The 24,888-nt window shown below is 50.7% G+C and overlaps 15 non-coding genes across 15 annotated transcripts; 4 read left to right on the top strand and 11 right to left on the bottom strand.

Annotated features, from left to right (window-relative positions):
- Nucleotides 1-293: 293 nt before the first annotated feature.
- LOC138011950 (U1 spliceosomal RNA) lies at nucleotides 294-457 on the bottom strand. The gene has a single exon (XR_011124850.1). It is a non-coding gene; the product is annotated as a U1 spliceosomal RNA (small nuclear RNA).
- Nucleotides 458-651: 194 nt separating this feature from the next.
- Nucleotides 652-842, bottom strand: LOC138012123 (U2 spliceosomal RNA). The gene has a single exon (XR_011124991.1). It is a non-coding gene; the product is annotated as a U2 spliceosomal RNA (small nuclear RNA).
- A 5,639-nt stretch (nucleotides 843-6,481) lies between these two features.
- LOC138012033 (U2 spliceosomal RNA) lies at nucleotides 6,482-6,673 on the bottom strand. Its single transcript, XR_011124924.1, has one exon. It is a non-coding gene; the product is annotated as a U2 spliceosomal RNA (small nuclear RNA).
- Nucleotides 6,674-6,940: 267 nt separating this feature from the next.
- On the top strand, nucleotides 6,941-7,059 carry LOC138012154 (5S ribosomal RNA). Its single transcript, XR_011125013.1, has one exon. It is a non-coding gene; the product is annotated as a 5S ribosomal RNA (ribosomal RNA).
- Nucleotides 7,060-8,035: 976 nt separating this feature from the next.
- Nucleotides 8,036-8,198, bottom strand: LOC138011982 (U1 spliceosomal RNA). Its single transcript, XR_011124879.1, has one exon. It is a non-coding gene; the product is annotated as a U1 spliceosomal RNA (small nuclear RNA).
- A 193-nt stretch (nucleotides 8,199-8,391) lies between these two features.
- On the bottom strand, nucleotides 8,392-8,584 carry LOC138012133 (U2 spliceosomal RNA). The gene has a single exon (XR_011124998.1). It is a non-coding gene; the product is annotated as a U2 spliceosomal RNA (small nuclear RNA).
- Nucleotides 8,585-14,223: 5,639 nt separating this feature from the next.
- On the bottom strand, nucleotides 14,224-14,415 carry LOC138012032 (U2 spliceosomal RNA). The gene has a single exon (XR_011124923.1). It is a non-coding gene; the product is annotated as a U2 spliceosomal RNA (small nuclear RNA).
- A 267-nt stretch (nucleotides 14,416-14,682) lies between these two features.
- LOC138012153 (5S ribosomal RNA) lies at nucleotides 14,683-14,801 on the top strand. The gene has a single exon (XR_011125012.1). It is a non-coding gene; the product is annotated as a 5S ribosomal RNA (ribosomal RNA).
- A 976-nt stretch (nucleotides 14,802-15,777) lies between these two features.
- LOC138011983 (U1 spliceosomal RNA) lies at nucleotides 15,778-15,940 on the bottom strand. The gene has a single exon (XR_011124880.1). It is a non-coding gene; the product is annotated as a U1 spliceosomal RNA (small nuclear RNA).
- Nucleotides 15,941-16,133: 193 nt separating this feature from the next.
- Nucleotides 16,134-16,320, bottom strand: LOC138012128 (U2 spliceosomal RNA). The gene has a single exon (XR_011124996.1). It is a non-coding gene; the product is annotated as a U2 spliceosomal RNA (small nuclear RNA).
- A 5,760-nt stretch (nucleotides 16,321-22,080) lies between these two features.
- LOC138012060 (U2 spliceosomal RNA) lies at nucleotides 22,081-22,271 on the bottom strand. Its single transcript, XR_011124949.1, has one exon. It is a non-coding gene; the product is annotated as a U2 spliceosomal RNA (small nuclear RNA).
- A 267-nt stretch (nucleotides 22,272-22,538) lies between these two features.
- On the top strand, nucleotides 22,539-22,657 carry LOC138012151 (5S ribosomal RNA). The gene has a single exon (XR_011125010.1). It is a non-coding gene; the product is annotated as a 5S ribosomal RNA (ribosomal RNA).
- A 973-nt stretch (nucleotides 22,658-23,630) lies between these two features.
- Nucleotides 23,631-23,794, bottom strand: LOC138011949 (U1 spliceosomal RNA). Its single transcript, XR_011124849.1, has one exon. It is a non-coding gene; the product is annotated as a U1 spliceosomal RNA (small nuclear RNA).
- A 195-nt stretch (nucleotides 23,795-23,989) lies between these two features.
- Nucleotides 23,990-24,181, bottom strand: LOC138012031 (U2 spliceosomal RNA). Its single transcript, XR_011124922.1, has one exon. It is a non-coding gene; the product is annotated as a U2 spliceosomal RNA (small nuclear RNA).
- A 266-nt stretch (nucleotides 24,182-24,447) lies between these two features.
- LOC138012150 (5S ribosomal RNA) lies at nucleotides 24,448-24,566 on the top strand. The gene has a single exon (XR_011125009.1). It is a non-coding gene; the product is annotated as a 5S ribosomal RNA (ribosomal RNA).
- Nucleotides 24,567-24,888: the final 322 nt, after the last annotated feature.

Genomic DNA, 24,888 nt, shown 5'->3' with positions numbered 1-24,888 from the left:
TAAGAGCTCGACCCGCTGGCATTTTCTTGTCTCACTCGTCTATCGATGGAAATCGATGCGGCTGAAATAAACACGTCCTCTCGCTCTCTCTACGGCCAAGAATGAAAGAAATAAAATCACAGTTTTGCAGTGCACCAAGTACGGAACATTCACCTACAATTTCAGCAGTGGAATTCACAAATACAACTCACCTTCCTTAGTCCTTACACCGCCACCGCATCTCCTTCCCTGCCCTGCCTGAAACGTTACCAACAAACCTTCCCATTAGCCAACTTTGCCACCGGGGTTTGGTGCGGGGACTAGCGCGAACGCAGGTCCCCACTACCAGAAATTATACGCTCGAGTTACCCACATTTGGGGTAATCGCAAGGGTCAACCCAATCGAAGTGCAATGAAAGAGCCTCACCTTGAGAGGACTGCCTCCCTGATCACAGTGCCTCCCGCGTCAGGTAAGTATGCCTTTTCAACCTCTCCGGAACCGCAAAACGCAACTTGTCTGCGCATACCATGTGGTAATGGGGGTCACGTGCTCCTCGTCCTGTCGTGTCGTGCTGTCCACTCGCTGCTATGCTACCTAGAAAAGAGAAGAGAATGTGAAGGTTGGTTGCTTGGTCATTTGTTCTGCTTTCACTTGATTATTTCTTCCCCAGAGGGAAGTGGGCCACGCTCGGAGGTAGTGCTATACCGAGGCAACCCGTGGCCGGGACGAGGCAAGCCTCTTTTCCACGGCCCAGTTCCAAAAATCAGTTTAATATATGAGCTGCTCGATGAGCAGCGGTGAATGGCAGACCAAAGGTCACCAGTCGACAGACTCATCCAACGCCTGAGGCATTGGTCACCAGTATTAGGCGACAGAGGCGAAATAAAACTAAGCAAATCAGGTGGTACAGAGGGTGAATTAAGCAGGTGGCCCGAAGCGAAAAACGAGCTTGTTGGAAACATAGAGGCGATGACTCCATCCGCCCCCCACTGGCGGGCAAAATAACGTCGACGTCTCCGGGTTGAAAAACGCTTGAAGAGCAAGGGGAGGTGGAACTTGACACGGGCCTTTGCTCCCTCAATGACGGCGAGGGCCCCAGGTTGACAGAACGAAAGCGGTAGTCATTGCGGGCCAGCCAGATGTGAAACTTACAGGCACACAACAGGTAACTGAAGACTTTGGGCACTGCGTGAAGCTCAGTGGAATTGAAACCAAAAAGTAAATGGCGACGCTCAAGCACAGGACACATAGGCGAGAAATGAAAAAGGAGGGACTGTAGCCAACCAACAACACTTTGAGCAAGGGGACACACAAAGAGCAAATGCGACAGTGACTCGACGACAGGACCACAAAAACAAGCGGAGGAGACAGATAAACCAAAAGAGAGAAGACGCTCAGCAGTGTAAATCACACCATGAGCTACCTTCCAGGAGAAATCAACAACAAAGCGGTCAAAATCAAAGAAGTGGAACTGGCGCCACGTATCATACCAGTAAAGGTCCCCAAAGGAGGGAAAGAACTTAACTACACAGTGCGGTGTGACAGAGGAACAGGATAAAAGAAACTGGTAACCGACTTTGGCAGAGAAAAAAAGCCACGGAGGCGACAACGTGAGGGTCAGAGGATGCGAAAACCAAAGTTCCCCGGGAGGGGGAAAAAGAGCCACCAAGCGACTCCCAGGCCAAAAGCAAAGAGGAGTAAAATGGCGGTAACAGGGACCTGTCGAAGGCAGCGGGACGGGAGAAAACATCAAGAGAGGAGGCAGCAAAACACGATTGAAACCAGTACGACACAAAGGAGGACCAGCTTGACGAGGACAAAGTAGACCGTTTGACCCACTGACCCAGAAGCGACCAAACCTTGAGCTTAATGTCCACCACCGAGAAACCTCCCAGCGATGTGGGCTGAACGACCACAGCACGTGCAACGAGCTCCCGCTTGGTTTTCCAGAAGAATGAGAAAACAAGGGAGTTAAGTTCTTTAAGTACCCAGGGGGGCATGTGGACCAGGGATGCCACATACCAAACCCTGGCGAGGGCCAGGCAATTGATGACCAAAGCCTTGCCATGAAAAGACAAGGAGCGCTGACGCCAGGAGGAGAGGACGCGTTCCACAGCCTCTATCCGAGGCCGCCAATTAGTTCATCAATGTCATGCGGGCCAATGAAGACTCCGAGGATTTTAAGCTTAGAAGATGTCCAGTCGAGAGGGACAGGGGGGTCAGTTCGGCCAGCCCAAGACCCCAGCCACAAGCCGCGAGACTTTGTCAGGTTGAGCTTGGATCCAGAACCAAGCTCATACCTTGTGTAGGTGTCAAAAACAGCCCTAATGGAGGCATCGGAGGACAAGATGAGCGATGTGTCATCCGCGTACTGGGAAATTGGAGAGAGCGGTGAGGGCAGTCCAGGCAGCAAAGGTCCAGTAATGGCGGGATTTGCTCGAATATTGGCGGCCAAGACCTCAGCGACCATAACATACAGCAAAGGTGCGAGGGGGCAGCCTTGACGCACCCCCCGTGTGAGACTGAAAAAGTTTGAGACATGACCGTTAACAATGACAGCACTCTGAACAGCATTATAGAAAAGGCGGATCCAGCGCAGAAAGGAGGTTTGGAAACCCATTCTGCAGAGGGTGGCATGCAGAAAGGACCAATCAACGCGATCAAACGCTTTTTCTTGGTCGAGCGAGAGGATGGCACAAGGAGACCCGGATTGCGTGGCGTAATGGACCATGTCTCGGAGATAAGCGACGTTCTCACCAATATAACGACCGGGGACACCACAGGTTTGATCCTCAGCCACCACGGCATGAATAACCTTCAGGAGACGCCCAGCGATGACGCGGGCAGCGAGCTTGTAGTCCACACTAAGGAGGGAAATTGGCCGCCAGTTACGAGGGTTCAGCCGGTCACCCGTCTTAAAGATGAGAGAAATGATGCCTCGACGCTGAGAGAGGCTGAGAGTGCCAGCCTCATAACATGAGTTCAGGACGAGCACGAGGTCCTGTCCGAGCACCGGCCAGAATTTGACATAAAACTCCATAGGGAGGCCATCCAAGCCCGGGGTCTTGCCTCGAGCCATCCCACATAAAGCAGTATAACACTCCTCCGACTGGAGAGGACCATCACACTGTTGAGCCTGGTCGGCGGACAAGGTGGAGGTGAGGGCGTCGAGCAGGGAAAGAGCCACGTCCCCGTCAGTAGGCTCGGCACTAAACAAGTTAGAATAAAAGGAAGCAAAAGCCTGGCATAGGTCCTTTGAACTCGAGACCACTGTGCCATCATCGCATCGAAGTGCTGAAATAAGTCGGTCGGCGGCACGCTTCTTTTCCAGACGGAAGAAAAAGGCCGAGGAGGTTTCACCTTCCTCAACCCATTGGCCCGAGCACGGACTTGGGCTCCCCGAGCTGCCTCGAGGTCTAGGGCAGCAAGGGCAGACAGGGTAGAATGGTACGGCTCAACACAGGAGGTGAAACCGGCATCAACACGGTTCTTAAGATGCCCAGCTAGTCGGCCAAGGAGGTCTCGACACTGCGATGTTTTCTTTCGAGCGCTCAGCGCAATATTTAATTGTGAGGCCTTTGATTTGGCTCTTGCCCTTATCCCACCACTTAGCTAGTGACGGGAAGGACAGCATGGACTGCCTCCAAACGGACCAAAAATTAGTGATATGCTGGATATAGTCCTCATCATTGAGGACAGAAATGTTGAGCTTCCAGAAACTGTCCCAGGAGCAGCAATGTCTGGGACACTACAAGAAAGCACCACACCACAGTGATCCGAAAACGGACAAGGAATAATATCGCAAGTCAAGACTGATGGTAACAGGAGTACGGGGCACCAATGAGATCAATACGGGAGGCCATAAGGCCGTCTGAGCGAGTCCAAGAGAAGGCAGAATCGGAAGGATGCAGGTGCCTCCAAATGTCCAGACAACAGCAGGAGTCAAAAAGACGTTTTAAGGTAGCAGTACTTTCGCGGGAAGTGTCAGAGACATTGGAGCCCCGACGATCGAGGGCGCGGTCGAACACAGTGTTAAAGTCCCCGGCAAGGAAGGTCGGATAGGTGGGATCAACCCAAGACGAGACGTCGTCCAGGAAGTCGTCACGGGCTGGGTTGCGATTGGGGGCGTAGAGACAGCAGATACGAAACGGGTGCCCAGAATGGGTAAAGTGGCAAAAAACAACACGCCCAGCGGTGTCACACCAAGAGCTCGTAAGGGTGACCGTGGGGCGGAATAAAATGATGCAACCACAAGAGTGTGCAGAGCCAACAGAAGCAACTGCATTAAAACCAGATGAACGAAACCAGACTGACATTCACTGTCTGAAGAGCAGTGGGCCCTCTTGTAGGCAGACAATGTCAGGGACCTGAGGAAAGGAACGTAACCAGTGCAGAACACCAGCGCGCTTGGACGAGTCCCTGAGACCATTGGTGTTTAAGGAGAGGATAGAGAGAGCCATAACTGAGAAGAAAGAGAGAGACAGCACAACTAGGAGCGACGGCTCCGAACCGGGGCAGGGGGAGCCAAGGAGGGAAGGCCAGAATGAACAGCCCTCCCAGACTCCCTGCCCTTTCCAGACTTCGAGCGGCCGGGGACCGCAGAACCAGGAAGAGGTTTCTTCGCTTTCTTCTTAGACTTGACCTGATCATCAGAGGAAGCCTCAACATCCGAAAGTCCACGCTTAGTGACTGGTGAATCAGTCAGCTCGACCTCGTTAACCATTACGGGAGACAGAGATAGAACCTGTGGGGTATTTACAGGGGTTACATTGATGCCCGTTAAAGGGTCATCGTCACTAAATATACTTTGACTGTATTCAGTCTCATTAACTAGTTCATTATCATTCGTATCCATTTCTTTTCCATTATTACTATTATCCATTTCCATTTCTTTTCCATTAACTACAGCATTATTTGTCATTTCTTTTCCAGTAACTACATTATTACTATTATCCATTTCCATTTCTTTTCCATTAACTATAGTAGTATTGTCCATTACACCAACTACGTTACTACTAGTGTTAACATTGTATTACTCTGTGGCGCAGCCAAACCATCAGACGCAGCGGCGGGGGAGGCAGCCACCTGCACGCGCGTCGAGGACCCACCATTACCGTTTTAGGGAGGGCCGCACCCTCCTTAACATTTACTGGTGGCAGGAGAGGCCATGGGTGGAGTACCAGGGGGGATAACTCATTGTCCCTGAGGTCGGTGTGGGAACCCCAACTTGAAATACCAGGTTGCGTGGGGGCAGGAGGACGAAGGGTTACCCCCTCGTCCCCAGAGTCCTCATGGTCAGAGCTTGCAGGAGAAGTGGGAAGGTCCTCAGGACCAGAACTGACATCCAGGAGGGGAGGCAGCGACTCCGGGGGAGTGGCACCAACAACAAGTGAAGCGGACGGATGGGCGGGGGTCGCAGGCGAAGATGGTGGGTTCCCCCAGGCATTGGGGGGGTTGGGCAATCCCTGGCCATGTGACCAGGCTCCCGACACCTGCGGCACTTCCCGCGCAAGTCACAGTTTTTGGTGAGGTGTTCCCCACGACAGATATCACATTCGGCCGGCTGACCCACATACCACACCTTACATTTATATCCAGCAATGTCCAGATTACGAGGGATCCGGCCAGAACGAACCATTTTGATGATACGGGCTCCAGTGCAGATTGCAGGGTCACCCGGGTAATGCTGGTGCCTTATCGTCTCCACCTTCCCGTACGAGGAAAAGTAGGGCCGGAGGCGATCATCACTCTCCTCAAAGGGATAGTGATACAACATAACATTTTGAGCTCGAGGCCCAGCATACATGACTTTGCACTTAGCACCAGCTAAAGTGACAAAATCATAACCTTCAACAATATTTTTACATTTTGGGTCAGCGAAAGTAATCTGAACCAGTTTTACGGGAACAAACTGAATACTGTCAATCACAAAGGGGGTGAACTTTCCCTTGATGGCTGTAACAAGTTCCGCCCTGGGAACAGAGGTTGGAACATCGGAAAGGTCGAGGACTACTGTCCTCTTAAAGGCCGCAAGAGGCATGATGAAAAGGGAAAAAGAGAAAAAACAGTCCCCCCGGAAAGCAAAGCTCCCAGGAAGGGAACAGAAAGACTGGCTACCCTGGGTTATGGCAGGACGCCAAGCATAAGTCCCCAGGAGGGTCACCAGTAAAACTCAGGAATCAAAAATCTTACCACAAATCCCAAAAACGCTTGTCCCCACACTCCAATTCCAATACGGAACTTACGCGTACCACAAGGAAAGGCACGAACCTGGCAGATAATAAAAACCCGCGTCAGGTAAGTATGCCTTTTCAACCTCTCCGGAACCGCAAAAACGCAACTTGTCTGCGCATACCATGTGGTAATGGGGGTCACGTGCTCCTCGTCCTGTCGTGTCGTGCTGTCCACTCGCTGCTATGCTACCTAGAAAAGAGAAGAGAAATGTGAAGGTTGGTTGCTTGGTCATTTGTTCTGCTTTCACTTGATTATTTCTTCCCCAGAGGGAAGTGGGCCACGCTCGGAGGTAGTGCTATACCGAGGCAACCCGTGGCCGGGACGAGGCAAGCCTCTTTTCCACGGCCCAGTTCCAAAAATCAGTTTAATATATGAGCTGCTCGATGAGCAGCGTATCAGATATTAAGCTGATAAGAACAGATACTACACTTGATCTTAGCCAAAAGGCCGAGAAGCGATGCCCGTAAATGCTCACAGCGGACAAGGTGCTCCCAGTCTCATGGCCACGAGATATGGTGGTCCGATTACAATCCGTGCCAAGGAAGGAATGCCCAAAGCCAACCTGAAAGCGAGGCGCACACAACGATCGCCCTTGTACAGTGGGCAGCAGGACCAGCATTGCATGGCACTTGCGTTGACGGCAAGAGGACAAATGCACATTGTGCTTGCTCTGACCTCGTTTTTATTTTCCCTTATAACAAAGTTAATTTTCACGGCGAATTACTTGTCTACGACCATACCACAGGGAAAACACCGGTTCTCGTCCGATCACCGAAGTTAAGCCCTGTCGGGCGGGGTTAGTACTTGGATGGGAGACCGCCTGGGAATACCCCGTGTTGTAGGCTTCCCTTTTTCCTTCTGTACACTTGATTATCTCAAAAAATCTCAGTTTCCTTTAATGAAAGAACATTCCAAACCAGGTTTTTTGAACACAACATGCCAACGATATGTCAAAGATGAGACATACAACAAAAACAAAATAGTTCACACGAGAAAGTGGAACTTGTATTCCCAAGGGAGCGCGTGCGCGCGAGATCTTATCAATCCAACGTTTATGACATGAAACGTATCTTTTCGTGTGAGCAAAGAACAGGATACGACAAGTAAAAAATGCATGCACTGTTATGCATTAGATGGAAGTTAACCTAGCCCGGATGATATGCATACAACGAAGGCTACAACACTACAACATTGATCCTGCGAAAACGTGACTTACGTGACGTAGCGCACTTCAAAGTCTTACTGTTCCCTGCTCAACACGGACAGTACGTATTCAAAGGGCCGATAAGACACTATCCTGACCATGAAAGATTTACTTTTTATGATAACAATCCAATTAACTGATAACATAGAGAAACCACAAAGTGTTGGCCACAGAAATGTAACGCCAACTGATCTGGCGGGTCCTCAGTTACTCAATGCAAAACGGGCTCTCCAGAACGCAACATAACACAACGCAAAAGAAATCTATCGCGATGGAGCAGTACAAACACACATCCACTTACGTTTTCGAAACGATGCACGAGGATAAGAGCTCGACCCGCTGGCATTTTCTTGTCTCACTCGTCTATCGATGGAAATCGATGCGGCTGAAATAAACACGTCCTCTCGCTCTCTCTACGGCCAAGAATGAAAGAAATAAAATCACAGTTTTGCAGTGCACCAAGTACGGAACATTCACCTACAATTTCAGCAGTGGAATTCACAAATACAACTCACCTTCCTTAGTCCTTACACCGCCACCGCATCTCCTTCCCTGCCCTGCCTGAAACGTTACCAACAAACCTTCCCATTAGCCAACTTTGCCACCGGGGTTTGGTGCGGGGACTAGCGCGAACGCAGGTCCCCACTACCAGAAATTATACGCTCGAGTTACCCACATTTGGGTAATCGCAAGGGTCAACCCAATCGAAGTGCAATGAAAGAGCCTCACCTTGAGAGGACTGCCTCCCTGATCACAGTGCCTCCCGCGTCAGGTAAGTATGCCTTTTCAACCTCTCCGGAACCGCAAAACGCAACTTGTCTGCGCATACCATGTGGTAATGGGGGTCACGTGCTCCTCGTCCTGTCGTGTCGTGCTGTCCACTCGCTGCTATGCTACCTAGAAAAGAGAAGAGAATGTGAAGGTTGGTTGCTTGGTCATTTGTTCTGCTTTCACTTGATTATTTCTTCCCCAGAGGAAGTGGGCCACGCTCGGAGGTAGTGCTATACCGAGGCAACCCGTGGCCGGGACGAGGCAAGCCTCTTTTCCACGGCCCAGTTCCAAAAATCAGTTTAATATATGAGCTGCTCGATGAGCAGCGTGGTGAATGGCAGACCAAAGGTCACCAGTCGACAGACTCATCCAACGCCTGAGGCATTGGTCACCAGTATTAGGCGACAGAGGCGAAATAAAACTAAGCAAATCAGGTGGTACAGAGGGTGAATTAAGCAGGTGGCCCGAAGCGAAAAACGAGCTTGTTGGAAACATAGAGGCGATGACTCCATCCGCCCCCCACTGGCGGGCAAAATAACGTCGACGTCTCCGGGTTGAAAAACGCTTGAAGAGCAAGGGGAGGTGGAACTTGACACGGGCCTTTGCTCCCTCAATGACGGCGAGGGCCCCAGGTTGACAGAACGAAAGCGGTAGTCATTGCGGGCCAGCCAGATGTGAAACTTACAGGCACACAACAGGTAACTGAAGACTTTGGGCACTGCGTGAAGCTCAGTGGAATTGAAACCAAAAAGTAAATGGCGACGCTCAAGCACAGGACACATAGGCGAGAAATGAAAAAGGAGGGACTGTAGCCAACCAACAACACTTTGAGCAAGGGGACACACAAAGAGCAAATGCGACAGTGACTCGACGACAGGACCACAAAAACAAGCGGAGGAGACAGATAAACCAAAAGAGAGAAGACGCTCAGCAGTGTAAATCACACCATGAGCTACCTTCCAGGAGAAATCAACAACAAAGCGGTCAAAATCAAAGAAGTGGAACTGGCGCCACGTATCATACCAGTAAAGGTCCCCAAAGGAGGGAAAGAACTTAACTACACAGTGCGGTGTGACAGAGGAACAGGATAAAAGAAACTGGTAACCGACTTTGGCAGAGAAAAAAAGCCACGGAGGCGACAACGTGAGGGTCAGAGGATGCGAAAACCAAAGTTCCCCGGGAGGGGGAAAAAGAGCCACCAAGCGACTCCCAGGCCAAAAGCAAAGAGGAGTAAAATGGCGGTAACAGGGACCTGTCGAAGGCAGCGGGACGGGAGAAAACATCAAGAGAGGAGGCAGCAAAACACGATTGAAACCAGTACGACACAAAGGAGGACCAGCTTGACGAGGACAAAGTAGACCGTTTGACCCACTGACCCAGAAGCGACCAAACCTTGAGCTTAATGTCCACCACCGAGAAACCTCCCAGCGATGTGGGCTGAACGACCACAGCACGTGCAACGAGCTCCCGCTTGGTTTTCCAGAAGAATGAGAAAACAAGGGAGTTAAGTTCTTTAAGTACCCAGGGGGGCATGTGGACCAGGGATGCCACATACCAAACCCTGGCGAGGGCCAGGCAATTGATGACCAAAGCCTTGCCATGAAAAGACAAGGAGCGCTGACGCCAGGAGGAGAGGACGCGTTCCACAGCCTCTATCCGAGGCCGCCAATTAGTTCATCAATGTCATGCGGGCCAATGAAGACTCCGAGGATTTTAAGCTTAGAAGATGTCCAGTCGAGAGGGACAGGGGGGTCAGTTCGGCCAGCCCAAGACCCCAGCCACAAGCCGCGAGACTTTGTCAGGTTGAGCTTGGATCCAGAACCAAGCTCATACCTTGTGTAGGTGTCAAAAACAGCCCTAATGGAGGCATCGGAGGACAAGATGAGCGATGTGTCATCCGCGTACTGGGAAATTGGAGAGAGCGGTGAGGGCAGTCCAGGCAGCAAAGGTCCAGTAATGGCGGGATTTGCTCGAATATTGGCGGCCAAGACCTCAGCGACCATAACATACAGCAAAGGTGCGAGGGGGCAGCCTTGACGCACCCCCCGTGTGAGACTGAAAAAGTTTGAGACATGACCGTTAACAATGACAGCACTCTGAACAGCATTATAGAAAAGGCGGATCCAGCGCAGAAAGGAGGTTTGGAAACCCATTCTGCAGAGGGTGGCATGCAGAAAGGACCAATCAACGCGATCAAACGCTTTTTCTTGGTCGAGCGAGAGGATGGCACAAGGAGACCCGGATTGCGTGGCGTAATGGACCATGTCTCGGAGATAAGCGACGTTCTCACCAATATAACGACCGGGGACACCACAGGTTTGATCCTCAGCCACCACGGCATGAATAACCTTCAGGAGACGCCCAGCGATGACGCGGGCAGCGAGCTTGTAGTCCACACTAAGGAGGGAAATTGGCCGCCAGTTACGAGGGTTCAGCCGGTCACCCGTCTTAAAGATGAGAGAAATGATGCCTCGACGCTGAGAGAGGCTGAGAGTGCCAGCCTCATAACATGAGTTCAGGACGAGCACGAGGTCCTGTCCGAGCACCGGCCAGAATTTGACATAAAACTCCATAGGGAGGCCATCCAAGCCCGGGGTCTTGCCTCGAGCCATCCCACATAAAGCAGTATAACACTCCTCCGACTGGAGAGGACCATCACACTGTTGAGCCTGGTCGGCGGACAAGGTGGAGGTGAGGGCGTCGAGCAGGGAAAGAGCCACGTCCCCGTCAGTAGGCTCGGCACTAAACAAGTTAGAATAAAAGGAAGCAAAAGCCTGGCATAGGTCCTTTGAACTCGAGACCACTGTGCCATCATCGCATCGAAGTGCTGAAATAAGTCGGTCGGCGGCACGCTTCTTTTCCAGACGGAAGAAAAAGGCCGAGGAGGTTTCACCTTCCTCAACCCATTGGCCCGAGCACGGACTTGGGCTCCCCGAGCTGCCTCGAGGTCTAGGGCAGCAAGGGCAGACAGGGTAGAATGGTACGGCTCAACACAGGAGGTGAAACCGGCATCAACACGGTTCTTAAGATGCCCAGCTAGTCGGCCAAGGAGGTCTCGACACTGCGATGTTTTCTTTCGAGCGCTCAGCGCAATATTTAATTGTGAGGCCTTTGATTTGGCTCTTGCCCTTATCCCACCACTTAGCTAGTGACGGGAAGGACAGCATGGACTGCCTCCAAACGGACCAAAAATTAGTGATATGCTGGATATAGTCCTCATCATTGAGGACAGAAATGTTGAGCTTCCAGAAACTGTCCCAGGAGCAGCAATGTCTGGGACACTACAAGAAAGCACCACACCACAGTGATCCGAAAACGGACAAGGAATAATATCGCAAGTCAAGACTGATGGTAACAGGAGTACGGGGCACCAATGAGATCAATACGGGAGGCCATAAGGCCGTCTGAGCGAGTCCAAGAGAAGGCAGAATCGGAAGGATGCAGGTGCCTCCAAATGTCCAGACAACAGCAGGAGTCAAAAAGACGTTTTAAGGTAGCAGTACTTTCGCGGGAAGTGTCAGAGACATTGGAGCCCCGACGATCGAGGGCGCGGTCGAACACAGTGTTAAAGTCCCCGGCAAGGAAGGTCGGATAGGTGGGATCAACCCAAGACGAGACGTCGTCCAGGAAGTCGTCACGGGCTGGGTTGCGATTGGGGGCGTAGAGACAGCAGATACGAAACGGGTGCCCAGAATGGGTAAAGTGGCAAAAAACAACACGCCCAGCGGTGTCACACCAAGAGCTCGTAAGGGTGACCGTGGGGCGGAATAAAATGATGCAACCACAAGAGTGTGCAGAGCCAACAGAAGCAACTGCATTAAAACCAGATGAACGAAACCAGACTGACATTCACTGTCTGAAGAGCAGTGGGCCCTCTTGTAGGCAGACAATGTCAGGGACCTGAGGAAAGGAACGTAACCAGTGCAGAACACCAGCGCGCTTGGACGAGTCCCTGAGACCATTGGTGTTTAAGGAGAGGATAGAGAGAGCCATAACTGAGAAGAAAGAGAGAGACAGCACAACTAGGAGCGACGGCTCCGAACCGGGGCAGGGGGAGCCAAGGAGGGAAGGCCAGAATGAACAGCCCTCCCAGACTCCCTGCCCTTTCCAGACTTCGAGCGGCCGGGGACCGCAGAACCAGGAAGAGGTTTCTTCGCTTTCTTCTTAGACTTGACCTGATCATCAGAGGAAGCCTCAACATCCGAAAGTCCACGCTTAGTGACTGGTGAATCAGTCAGCTCGACCTCGTTAACCATTACGGGAGACAGAGATAGAACCTGTGGGGTATTTACAGGGGTTACATTGATGCCCGTTAAAGGGTCATCGTCACTAAATATACTTTGACTGTATTCAGTCTCATTAACTAGTTCATTATCATTCGTATCCATTTCTTTTCCATTATTACTATTATCCATTTCCATTTCTTTTCCATTAACTACAGCATTATTTGTCATTTCTTTTCCAGTAACTACATTATTACTATTATCCATTTCCATTTCTTTTCCATTAACTATAGTAGTATTGTCCATTACACCAACTACGTTACTACTAGTGTTAACATTGTATTACTCTGTGGCGCAGCCAAACCATCAGACGCAGCGGCGGGGGAGGCAGCCACCTGCACGCGCGTCGAGGACCCACCATTACCGTTTTAGGGAGGGCCGCACCCTCCTTAACATTTACTGGTGGCAGGAGAGGCCATGGGTGGAGTACCAGGGGGGATAACTCATTGTCCCTGAGGTCGGTGTGGGAACCCCAACTTGAAATACCAGGTTGCGTGGGGGCAGGAGGACGAAGGGTTACCCCCTCGTCCCCAGAGTCCTCATGGTCAGAGCTTGCAGGAGAAGTGGGAAGGTCCTCAGGACCAGAACTGACATCCAGGAGGGGAGGCAGCGACTCCGGGGGAGTGGCACCAACAACAAGTGAAGCGGACGGATGGGCGGGGGTCGCAGGCGAAGATGGTGGGTTCCCCCAGGCATTGGGGGGGTTGGGCAATCCCTGGCCATGTGACCAGGCTCCCGACACCTGCGGCACTTCCCGCGCAAGTCACAGTTTTTGGTGAGGTGTTCCCCACGACAGATATCACATTCGGCCGGCTGACCCACATACCACACCTTACATTTATATCCAGCAATGTCCAGATTACGAGGGATCCGGCCAGAACGAACCATTTTGATGATACGGGCTCCAGTGCAGATTGCAGGGTCACCCGGGTAATGCTGGTGCCTTATCGTCTCCACCTTCCCGTACGAGGAAAAGTAGGGCCGGAGGCGATCATCACTCTCCTCAAAGGGATAGTGATACAACATAACATTTTGAGCTCGAGGCCCAGCATACATGACTTTGCACTTAGCACCAGCTAAAGTGACAAAATCATAACCTTCAACAATATTTTTACATTTTGGGTCAGCGAAAGTAATCTGAACCAGTTTTACGGGAACAAACTGAATACTGTCAATCACAAAGGGGGTGAACTTTCCCTTGATGGCTGTAACAAGTTCCGCCCTGGGAACAGAGGTTGGAACATCGGAAAGGTCGAGGACTACTGTCCTCTTAAAGGCCGCAAGAGGCATGATGAAAAGGGAAAAAGAGAAAAAACAGTCCCCCCGGAAAGCAAAGCTCCCAGGAAGGGAACAGAAAGACTGGCTACCCTGGGTTATGGCAGGACGCCAAGCATAAGTCCCCAGGAGGGTCACCAGTAAAACTCAGGAATCAAAAATCTTACCACAAATCCCAAAAACGCTTGTCCCCACACTCCAATTCCAATACGGAACTTACGCGTACCACAAGGAAAGGCACGAACCTGGCAGATAATAAAAACCCGCGTCAGGTAAGTATGCCTTTTCAACCTCTCCGGAACCGCAAAAACGCAACTTGTCTGCGCATACCATGTGGTAATGGGGGTCACGTGCTCCTCGTCCTGTCGTGTCGTGCTGTCCACTCGCTGCTATGCTACCTAGAAAAGAGAAGAGAAATGTGAAGGTTGGTTGCTTGGTCATTTGTTCTGCTTTCACTTGATTATTTCTTCCCCAGAGGGAAGTGGGCCACGCTCGGAGGTAGTGCTATACCGAGGCAACCCGTGGCCGGGACGAGGCAAGCCTCTTTTCCACGGCCCAGTTCCAAAAATCAGTTTAATATATGAGCTGCTCGATGAGCAGCGTATCAGATATTAAGCTGATAAGAACAGATACTACACTTGATCTTAGCCAAAAGGCCGAGAAGCGATGCCCGTAAATGCTCACAGCGGACAAGGTGCTCCCAGTCTCATGGCCACGAGATATGGTGGTCCGATTACAATCCGTGCCAAGGAAGGAATGCCCAAAGCCAACCTGAAAGCGAGGCGCACACAACGATCGCCCTTGTACAGTGGGCAGCAGGACCAGCATTGCATGGCACTTGCGTTGACGGCAAGAGGACAAATGCACATTGTGCTTGCTCTGACCTCGTTTTTATTTTCCCTTATAACAAAGTTAATTTTCACGGCGAATTACTTGTCTACGACCATACCACAGGGAAAACACCGGTTCTCGTCCGATCACCGAAGTTAAGCCCTGTCGGGCGGGGTTAGTACTTGGATGGGAGACCGCCTGGGAATACCCCGTGTTGTAGGCTTCCCTTTTTTCCTTCTGTACACTTGATTATCTCAAAAAATCTCAGTTTCCTTTAATGAAAGAACATTCCAAACCAGGTTTTTTGAACACAACATGCCAACGATATGTCAAGATGAGACATACAACAAAAACAAAATAGTTCACACGAGAAAGTGGAACTTGTATTCCCAAGGGAGCGCGTGCGCGCGAGATCTTATCAATCCAACGTTTATGACATGAAACGTATCTTTTCGTGTGAGCAAAGAACAGGATACGACAAGTAAAAAATGCATGCACTGTTATGCATTAGATGGAAGTTAACCTAGCCCGGATGATATGCATACAACGAAGGCTACAACACTACAACATTGATCCTGCGAAAACGTGACTTACGTGACGTAGCGCACTTCAAAGTCTTACTGTTCCCTGCTCAACACGGACAGTACGTATTCAAAGGGCCGATAAGACACTATCCTGACCATGAAAGATTTACTTTTTATGATAACAATCCAATTAACTGATAACATAGAGAAACCACAAAGTGTTGGCCACAGAAATGTAACGCCAACTGATCTGGCGGGTCCTCAGTTACTCAATGCAAAACGGGCTCTCCAGAACGCAACATAACACAACGCAAAAGAAATCTATCGCGATGGAGCAGTACAAACACACATCCACTTACGTATTTCGAAAACGATGCACGAGGATAAGAGCTCGACCCGCTGGCATTTTCTTGTCTCACTCGTCTATCGTGGAAATCGATGCGGCTGAAATAACACGTCCTCTCGCTCTCTCTACGGCCAGATGAAAGAAATAAAATCACAGTTTTGCAGTGCACCAAGTACGGAACATTCACCCTACAATTTCAGCAGTGGAATTCACAAATACAACTCACCTTCCTTAGTCCTTACACCGCCACCGCATCTCCTTCCCTGCCCTGCCTGAAACGTTACCAACAAACCTTCCCATTAGCCACCTTTTGCCACCGGGGTTTGGTGCGGGGACTAGCGCGAACGCAGGTCCCCCTACCAGAAATTATACGCTCGAGTTACCCACATTTGGGGTAATCGCAAGGGTCAACCCAATCGAAGTGCAATGAAAGAGCCTCACCTTGAGAGGACTGCCTCCCTGATCACAGTGCCTCCCGCGTCAGGTAAGTATGCCTTTTCAACCTCTCCGGAACCGCAAACGCAACTTGTCTGCGCATACCATGTGGTAATGGGGGTCACGTGCTCCTCGTCCTGTCGTGTCGTGCTGTCCACTCGCTGCTATGCTACCTAGAAAAGAGAAGAGAATGTGAAGGTTGGTTGCTTGGTCATTTGTTCTGCTTTCACTTGATTATTTCGTCCCCAGAGGGAAGTGGGCCACGCTCGGAGGTAGTGCTATACCGAGGCAACCCGTGGCCGGGACGAGGCAAGCCTCTTTTCCACGGCCCAGTTCCAAAAATCAGTTTAATATATGAGCTGCTCGATGAGCAGCGGTGAATGGCAGACCAAAGGTCACCAGTCGACAGACTCATCCAACGCCTGAGGCATTGGTTCACCAGTATTAGGCGACAGAGGCGAAATAAAACTAAGCAAATCAGGTGGTACAGAGAGGGTGAATTAAGCAGTGGCCCGAAGCGAAAAACGAGCTTGTTGGAAACAATAGAGGCGATGACTCCATCCGCCCCCCACTGGCGGGCAAAATAACGTCGACGTCTCCGGGTTGAAAAACGCTTGAAGAGCAAGGGGAGGTGGAACTTGACACGGGCCTTTGCTCCCTCAATGACGGCGAGGGCCCCAGGTTGGACAGAACGAAAGCGGGTAGTCATTGCGGGCCAGCCAGATGTGAAACTTACAGGCACACAACAGGTAACTGAAGACTTTGGGCACTGCGTGAAGCTCAGTGGAATTGAAAAACAAAAAGTAAATGGCGACGCTCAAGCACAGGACACATAGGCGAGAAATGAAAAAGGAGGGACTGTAGCCAACCAACAACACTTTGAGCAAGGGGACACACAAAGAGCAAATGCGACAGTGACTCGACGACAGGACCACAAAAACAAGCGGAGGAGACAGATAAACCAAAAGAGAGAAGAAGACGCTCAGCAGTGTTAAATCACACCATGAGCTACCTTCCAGGAGAAATCAACAAACAAAGCGGTCAAAATCAAAGAAGTGGAACTGGCGCCACGTATCATACCAGTAAAGGTCCCCAAAGGAGGGAAAGAACTTAACTACACAGTGCGGTGTGACAGAGGAAACAGGATAAAAGAAACTGGTAACCGACTTTGGCAGAGAAAAAAGCCACGGAGGCGACAACGTGAGGGTCAGAGGATGCGAAAACCAAAGTTCCCCGGGAGGGGGAAAAAGAGCCACCAAGCGACTCCCAGGCCAAAAGCAAAGAGGAGTAAATGGTGGTAACAGGGACCTGTCGAAGGCAGCGGGACGGGAGAAAACATCAAGAGAGGAGGCAGCAAAAGGACACGATTGAAACCATTGACGGAGGACACGACACAAAGGAGGACCAGCTTGACGAGGACAAGTAGACCGTTTGACCCACAGCCGACCCAGAAGCGACACCAAACCTGACGAGGACAAAGTAGCTTAATGACCCAAGAAGCACCAAACCTTGAGCTTAATGTCCACCACCGAGAAAACCTCCCAGCGATGTGGGCTGAACGACCACAGCACGTGCAACCAGCTCCCGCTTGGTTTTCCAGAAGAATGAGAAAACAAGGGAGTTAAGTTCTTTAAGTACCCAGGGGGGCATGTGGACCAGGGATGCCACATACCAAACCCTGGCGAGGGCCAGGCAATTGATGACCAAAGCCTTGCCATGAAAAGACAAGGAGCGCTGACGCCAGGAGGAGAGGACGCGTTCCACAGCCTCTATCCGAGGCCGCCAATTAGGTTCATCAATGTCATGCGGGCCCAATGAAGACTCCGAGGATTTTAAGCTTAGAAGATGTCCAGTCGAGAGGGACAGGGGGGGTCAGTTCGGCCAGCCCAAGACCCCAGCCACAAGCCGCGAGGACTTTGTCAGGTTGAGCTTGGATCCAGAACCAAGCTCATACCTTGTGTAGGTGTCAAAAACAGCCCTAATGGAGGCATCGGAGGACAAGATGAGCGATGTTGTCATCCGCGTACTGGGAAATTGGAGAGAGCGGTGAGGGCAGTCCAGGCAGCAAAGGTCCAGTAATGGCGGGATTTGCTCGAATATTGGCGGCCAAGACCTCAGCGACCATAACATACAGCAAAGGTGCGAGGGGGCAGCCTTGACGCACCCCCCGTGTGAGACTGAAAAAGTTTGAGACATGACCGTTAACAATGACAGCACTCTGAACAGCATTATAGAAAAGGCGGATCCAGCGCAGAAAGGAGGTTTGGAAACCCATTCTGCAGAGGGTGGCATGCAGAAAGGACCAATCAACGCGATCAAACGCTTTTTCTTGGTCGAGCGAGAGGATGGCACAAGGAGACCCGGATTGCGTGGCGTAATGGACCATGTCTCGGAGATAAGCGACGTTCTCACACAATATAACGACCGGGGACACCACAGGTTTGATCCTCAGCCACCACGGCATGAATAACCTTCAGGAGACGCCCAGCGATGACGCGGGCAGCGAGCTTGTAGTCCACACTAAGGAGGGAAATTGGCCGCCGTTACGAGGGTTCAGCCGGTCACCCGTCTTAAAGATGAGAGAAATGATGCCTCGACGCTGAGAGAGGCTGAGAGTGCAGCCTCATAACATGAGTTCAGGACGAGCACGAGGTCCTGTCCGAGCACCGGCCAGAATTTGACATAAAACTCCATAGGGAGGCCATCCAAGCCCGGGGTCTTGCCTCGAGCCATCCCACATAAAGCAGTATAACACTCCTCCGACTGGAGAGGACCATCACACTGTTGAGCCTGGTCGGCGGACAAGGTGGAGGTGAGGGCGTCGAGCAGGGAAAGAGCCACGTCCCCGTCAGTAGGCTCGGCACTAAACAAGTTAGAATAAAAGGAAGCAAAAGCCTGGCATAGGTCCTTTGAACTCGAGACCACTGTGCCATCATCGCATCGAAGTGCTGAAATAAGTCGGTCGGCGGCACGCTTCTTTTCCAGACGGAAGAAAAAAGGCCGAGGAGGTTTCACCTTCCTCAACCCATTTGGCCCGAGCACGGACTTGGGCTCCCCGAGCTGCCTCGAGGTCTAGGGCAGCAAGGGCAGACAGGGTAGAATGGTACGGCTCAACACAGGAGGTGAAACCGGCATCAACACGGTTCTTAAGATGCCAGCTAGTCGGGGCCAAGGAGGTCTCGACACTGCGATGTTTTTCTTCGAGCGCTCAGCGCAATATTTAATTGTGAGGCTTTGATTTGGCTCTTGCCCTTATCCCACCACTTAGCTAGTGACGGGAAGGACAGCATGGACTGCCTCCAAACGGACCAAAAATTAGTGATATGCTGGATATAGTCCTCATCATTTGAGGACAGAAATGTTGAGCTTCCAGAAACCTGTCCCAGGAGCAGCAATGTCTGGGACACTACAAGAAAGCACCACACCACAGTGATCCGAAAACGGACAAGGAATAATATCGCAAGTCAAGACTGATGGTAACCAGGAGTACGGGGCACCAATGAGATCAATACGGGAGGCCATAAGGCCGTCTGAGCGAGTCCAAGAGAAGGCAGAATCGGAAGGATGCAGGTGCCTCCAAATGTCCAGACAACAGCCAGGAGTCAAAAAGACGTTTTAAGGTAGCAGTACTTTCGCGGGAAGTGTCAGAGACATTGGAGCCCCGACGATCGAGGGCGCGGTCGAACACAGTGTTAAAGTCCCCGGCAAGGAAGGTCGGATAGGTGGGATCAACCCAAGACGAGACGTCGTCCAGGAAGTCGTCACGGGCTGGGTTGCGATTGGGGGCGTAGAGACAGCAGATACGAAACGGGTGCCCAGAATGGGTAAAGTGGCAAAAAACAACACGCCCAGCGGTGTCACACCAAGAGCTCGTAAGGGTGACCGTGGTGGGGCGGAATAAAATGATGCAACCACAAGAGTGTGCAGAGCCAACAGAAGCAACTGCATTAAAACCAGATGAACGAAACCAAGACTGACATTCACTGTCTGAAGAGCAGTGGGCCTCTTGTAGGCAGACAATGTCAGGGACCTGAGGAAAGGAACGTAACCAGTGCAGAACACCAGCGCGCTTGGACGAGTTTCCCTGAGACCATTGGTGTTTAAGGAGAGGATAGAGAGAGCCATAACTGAGAAGAAAGAGAGAGACAGCACAACTAGGAGCGACGGCTCCGAACCGGGGCAGGGGGAGCCAAGGAGGGAAGGCCAGAATGAACAGCCCTCCCAGACTCCCTGCCCTTTCCAGACTTCGAGCGGCCGGGGACCGCAGAAACAGGAAGAGGTTTCTTCGCTTTCTTCTTAGACTTGACCTGATCATCAGAGGAAAAGCCTCAACATCCGAAAGTCCACGCTTAGTGACTGGTGAATCAGTCAGCTCGACCTCGTTAACCATTACGGGAGACAGAGATAGAACCTGTGGGGTATTTACAGGGGTTACATTGATGCCCGTTAAAGGGTCATCGTCACTAAAATAGACTTTGACTGTATTCAGTCTCATTAACTAGTTCATTATCATTCGTATCCATTTCTTTTCCATTAGTTACTATTATCCATTTCCATTTCTTTTCCATTAACTACAGCATTATTTGTCATTTCTTTTCCAGTAACTACATTATTACTATTATCCATTTCCATTTCTTTTCCATTAACTATAGTAGTATTGTCCATTACACCAACTACGTTACTACTAGTGTTTAACATTGTATTACTCTGTGGCGCAGCCAAACCATCAGACGCAGCGGCGGGGGAGGCAGCCACCTGCACGCGCGTCGAGGACCCACCATTACCGGTTTTAGGGAGGGCCGCACCCTCCTTAACATTACTGGTGGCAGGAGAGGCCATGGGTGGAGTACCAGGGGGGGATAACTCATTGTCCCTGAGGTCGGTGTGGGAACCCCAACTTGAAATACCAGGTTGCGTGGGGGCAGGAGGACGAAGGGTTACCCCCTCGTCCCCAGAGTCCTCATGGTCAGAGCTTGCAGGAGAAGTGGGAAGGTCCTCAGGACCAGAACTGACATCCAGGAGGGGAGGCAGCGACTCCGGGGGAGTGGCACCAACAACAAGTGAAGCGGACGGATGGGCGGGGGTCGCAGGCGAAGATGGTGGGTTCCCCCAGGCATTGGGGGGGTTGGGGCAATCCCTGGCCATGTGACCAGGCTCCCGACACCTGCGGCACTTCCCGCGCAAGTCACAGTTTTTGGAGGTGTGTCCCCACGACAGATATCACATTCGGCCGGCTGACCCACATACCACACCTTACATTTATATCCAGCAATGTCCAGATTACGAGGGATCCGGCCAGAACGAACATTTTGATGATACGGGCTCCAGTGCAGATTGCAGGGTCACCGGGTAATGCTGGTGCCTTATCGGGTCCCCCCCCCCCACACGAGGCCCTTATCGTCTCCACCTTCCCGTACGAGGAAAAGTAGGGCCGGAGGCGATCATCACTCTCCTCAAAGGGATAGTGATACAACATAACATTTGAGCTCGAGGCCCAGCATACATGACTTTGCACTTAGCACCAGCTAAAGTGACAAAATCATAACCTTCAAACAATATTTTTACATTTTGGGTCAGCGAAAGTAATCTGAACCAGTTTTACGGGAACAAACTGAATACTGTCAATCACAAAGGGGGTGAACTTTCCCTTGATGGCTGTAACAAGTTCCGCCCTGGGAACAGAGGTTGGAACATCGGAAAGGTCGAGGACTACTGTCCTCTTAAAGGCCGCAAGAGGCATGATGAAAAGGGAAAAAGAGAAAACAGTCCCCCCGGAAAGCAAAGCTCCCAGGAAGGGAACAGAAAGACTGGCTACCCTGGGTTATGGCAGGACGCCAAGCATAGTCCCCAGGAGGGTCACCAGTAAAACTCAGGAATCAAAAATCTTACCACAAATCCCAAAAACGCTTGTCCCCCACACTCCAATTCCAATACGGAACTTACGCGTACCACAAGGAAAGGCACGAACCTGGCAGATAATAAAAACCCGCGTCAGGTAAGTATGCCTTTTCAACCTCTCCGGAACCGCAAAACGCAACTTGTCTGCGCATACCATGTGGTAATGGGGGTCACGTGCTCCTCGTCCTGTCGTGTCGTGCTGTCCACTCGCTGCTATGCTACCTAGAAAAGAGAAGAGAATGTGAAGGTTGGTTGCTTGGTCATTTGTTCTGCTTTCACTTGATTATTTCTTCCCCAGAGGGAAGTGGGCCACGCTCGGAGGTAGTGCTATACCGAGGCAACCCGTGGCCGGGACGAGGCAAGCCTCTTTTCCACGGCCCAGTTCCAAAATCAGTTTAATATATGAGCTGCTCGATGAGCAGCGTATCAGATATTAAGCTGATAAGAACAGATACTACACTTGATCTTAGCCAAAAGGCCGAGAAGCGATGCCCGTAAATGCTCACAGCGGACAAGGTGCTCCCAGTCTCATGGCCACGAGATATGGTGGTCCGATTACAATCCGTGCCAAGGAAGGAATGCCCAAAGCCAACCTGAAAGCGAGGCGCACACAACGATCGCCCTTGTACAGTGGGCAGCAGGACCAGCATTGCATGGCACTTGCGTTGACGGCAAGAGGACAAATGCACATTGTGCTTGCTCTGACCTCGTTTTTATTTTCCCTTATAACAAAGTTAATTTTCACGGCGAATTACTTGTCTACGACCATACCACAGGGAAAACACCGGTTCTCGTCCGATCACCGAAGTTAAGCCCTGTCGGGCGGGGTTAGTACTTGGATGGGAGACCGCCTGGGAATACCCCGTGTTGTAGGCTTCCCTTTTTCCTTCTGTACACTTGATTATCTCAAAAAATCTCAGTTTCCTTTATGAAAGAACATTCCAAACCAGGTTTTTGAACACACAACATGCCAACGATATGTCAAAGATGAGACATACAACAAAAACAAAATAGTTCACACGAGAAAGTGGAACTTGTATCCCAAGGGAGCGCGTGCGCGCGAGATCTTATCAATCCAACGTTTATGACATGAAACGTATCTTTTCGTGTGAGCAAAGAACAGGATACGACAAGTAAAAAATGCATGCACTGTTATGCATTAGATGGAAGTTAACCTAGCCCGGATGATATGCATACAACGAAGGCTACAACACTACAACATTGATCCTGCGAAACGTGACTTACGTGACGTAGCGCACTTCAAAGTCTTACTGTTCCTGCTCAACACGGACAGTACGTATTCAAAGGGCCGATAAGACACTATCCTGACCATGAAAGATTTACTTTTTATGATAACAATCCAATTAACTGATAACATAGAGAAACCACAAGTGTTGGCCACAGAAATGTAACGCCAACTGATCTGGCGGGTCCTCAGTTACTCAATGCAAAACGGGCTCTCCAGAACGCAACATAACACAACGCAAAAGAAATCTATCGCGATGGAGCAGTACAAACACACATCCACTTACGTTTTCGAAACGATGCACGAGGATAAGAGCTCGACCCGCTGGCATTTTCTTGTCTCACTCGTCTATCGATGGAAATCGATGCGGCTGAAATAAACACGTCCTCTCGCTCTCTCTACGGCCAAGAATGAAAGAAATAAAATCACAGTTTTGCAGTGCACCAAGTACGGAACATTCACCTACAATTTCAGCAGTGGAATTCACAAATACAACTCACCTTCCTTAGTCCTTACACCGCCACCGCATCTCCTTCCCTGCCCTGCCTGAAACGTTACCAACAAACCTTCCCATTAGCCAACTTTGCCACCCGGGGTTTGGTGCGGGGACTAGCGCGAACGCAGGTCCCCACTACCAGAAATTATACGCTCGAGTTACCCACATTTGGGGTAATCGCAAGGGTCAACCCAATCGAAGTGCAATGAAAGAGCCTCACCTTGAGAGGACTGCCTCCCTGATCACAGTGCCTCCCGCGTCAGGTAAGTATGCCTTTTCAACCTCTCCGGAACCGCAAAACGCAACTTGTCTGCGCATACCATGTGGTAATGGGGGGTCACGTGCTCCTCGTCCTGTCGTGTCGTGCTGTCCACTCGCTGCTATGCTACCTAGAAAAGAGAAGAGAATGTGAAGGTTGGTTGCTTGGTCATTTGTTCTGCTTTCACTTGATTATTTCTTCCCCAGAGGGAAGTGGGCCACGCTCGGAGGTAGTGCTATACCGAGGCAACCCGTGGCCGGGACGAGGCAAGCCTCTTTTCCACGGCCCAGTTCCAAAAATCAGTTTAATATATGAGCTGCTCGATGAGCAGCGTATCAGATATTAAGCTGATAAGAACAGATACTACACTTGATCTTAGCCAAAAGGCCGAGAAGCGATGCCCGTAAATGCTCACAGCGGACAAGGTGCTCCCAGTCTCATGCCACGAGATATGGTGGTCCGATTACAATCCGTGCCAAGGAAGGAATGCCCAAAGCCAACCTGAAAGCGAGGCGCACACAACGATCGCCCTTGTACAGTGGGCAGCAGGACCAGCATTGCATGGCACTTGCGTTGACGGCAAGAGGACAAATGCACATTGTGCTTGCTCTGACCTCGTTTTTATTTTCCCTTATAACAAAGTTAATTTTCACGGCGAATTACTTGTCTACGACCATACCACAGGGAAAACACCGGTTCTCGTCCGATCACCGAAGTTAAGCCCTGTCGGGCGGGGTTAGTACTTGGATGGGAGACCGCCTGGGAATACCCCGTGTTGTAGGCTTCCCTTTTTCCTTCTGTACACTTGATTATCTCAAAAAATCTCAGTTTCCTTAATGAAAGAACATTCCAAACCAGGTTTTTTTGAACACAACATGCCAACGATATGTCAAAGATGAGACATACAACAAAAACAAAATAGTTCACACGAGAAAGTGGAACTTGTATTCCCAAGGGAGCGCGTGCGCGCGAGATCTTATCAATCCAACGTTTATGACATGAAACGTATCTCTTTCGTGTGAGCAAAGAACAGGATACGACAAGTAAAAAATGCATGCACTGTTATGCATTAGATGGAAGTTAACCTAGCCCGGATGATATGCATA

Source organism: Montipora foliosa, chromosome 7 (assembly GCF_036669935.1).
Source record: "Montipora foliosa isolate CH-2021 chromosome 7, ASM3666993v2, whole genome shotgun sequence".
NCBI lineage: Eukaryota > Metazoa > Cnidaria > Anthozoa > Scleractinia > Acroporidae > Montipora > Montipora foliosa.
The sequence above is the reverse complement of the archived record's forward strand: the minus strand, read 5'-3'. Positions and strand labels throughout refer to the sequence as shown.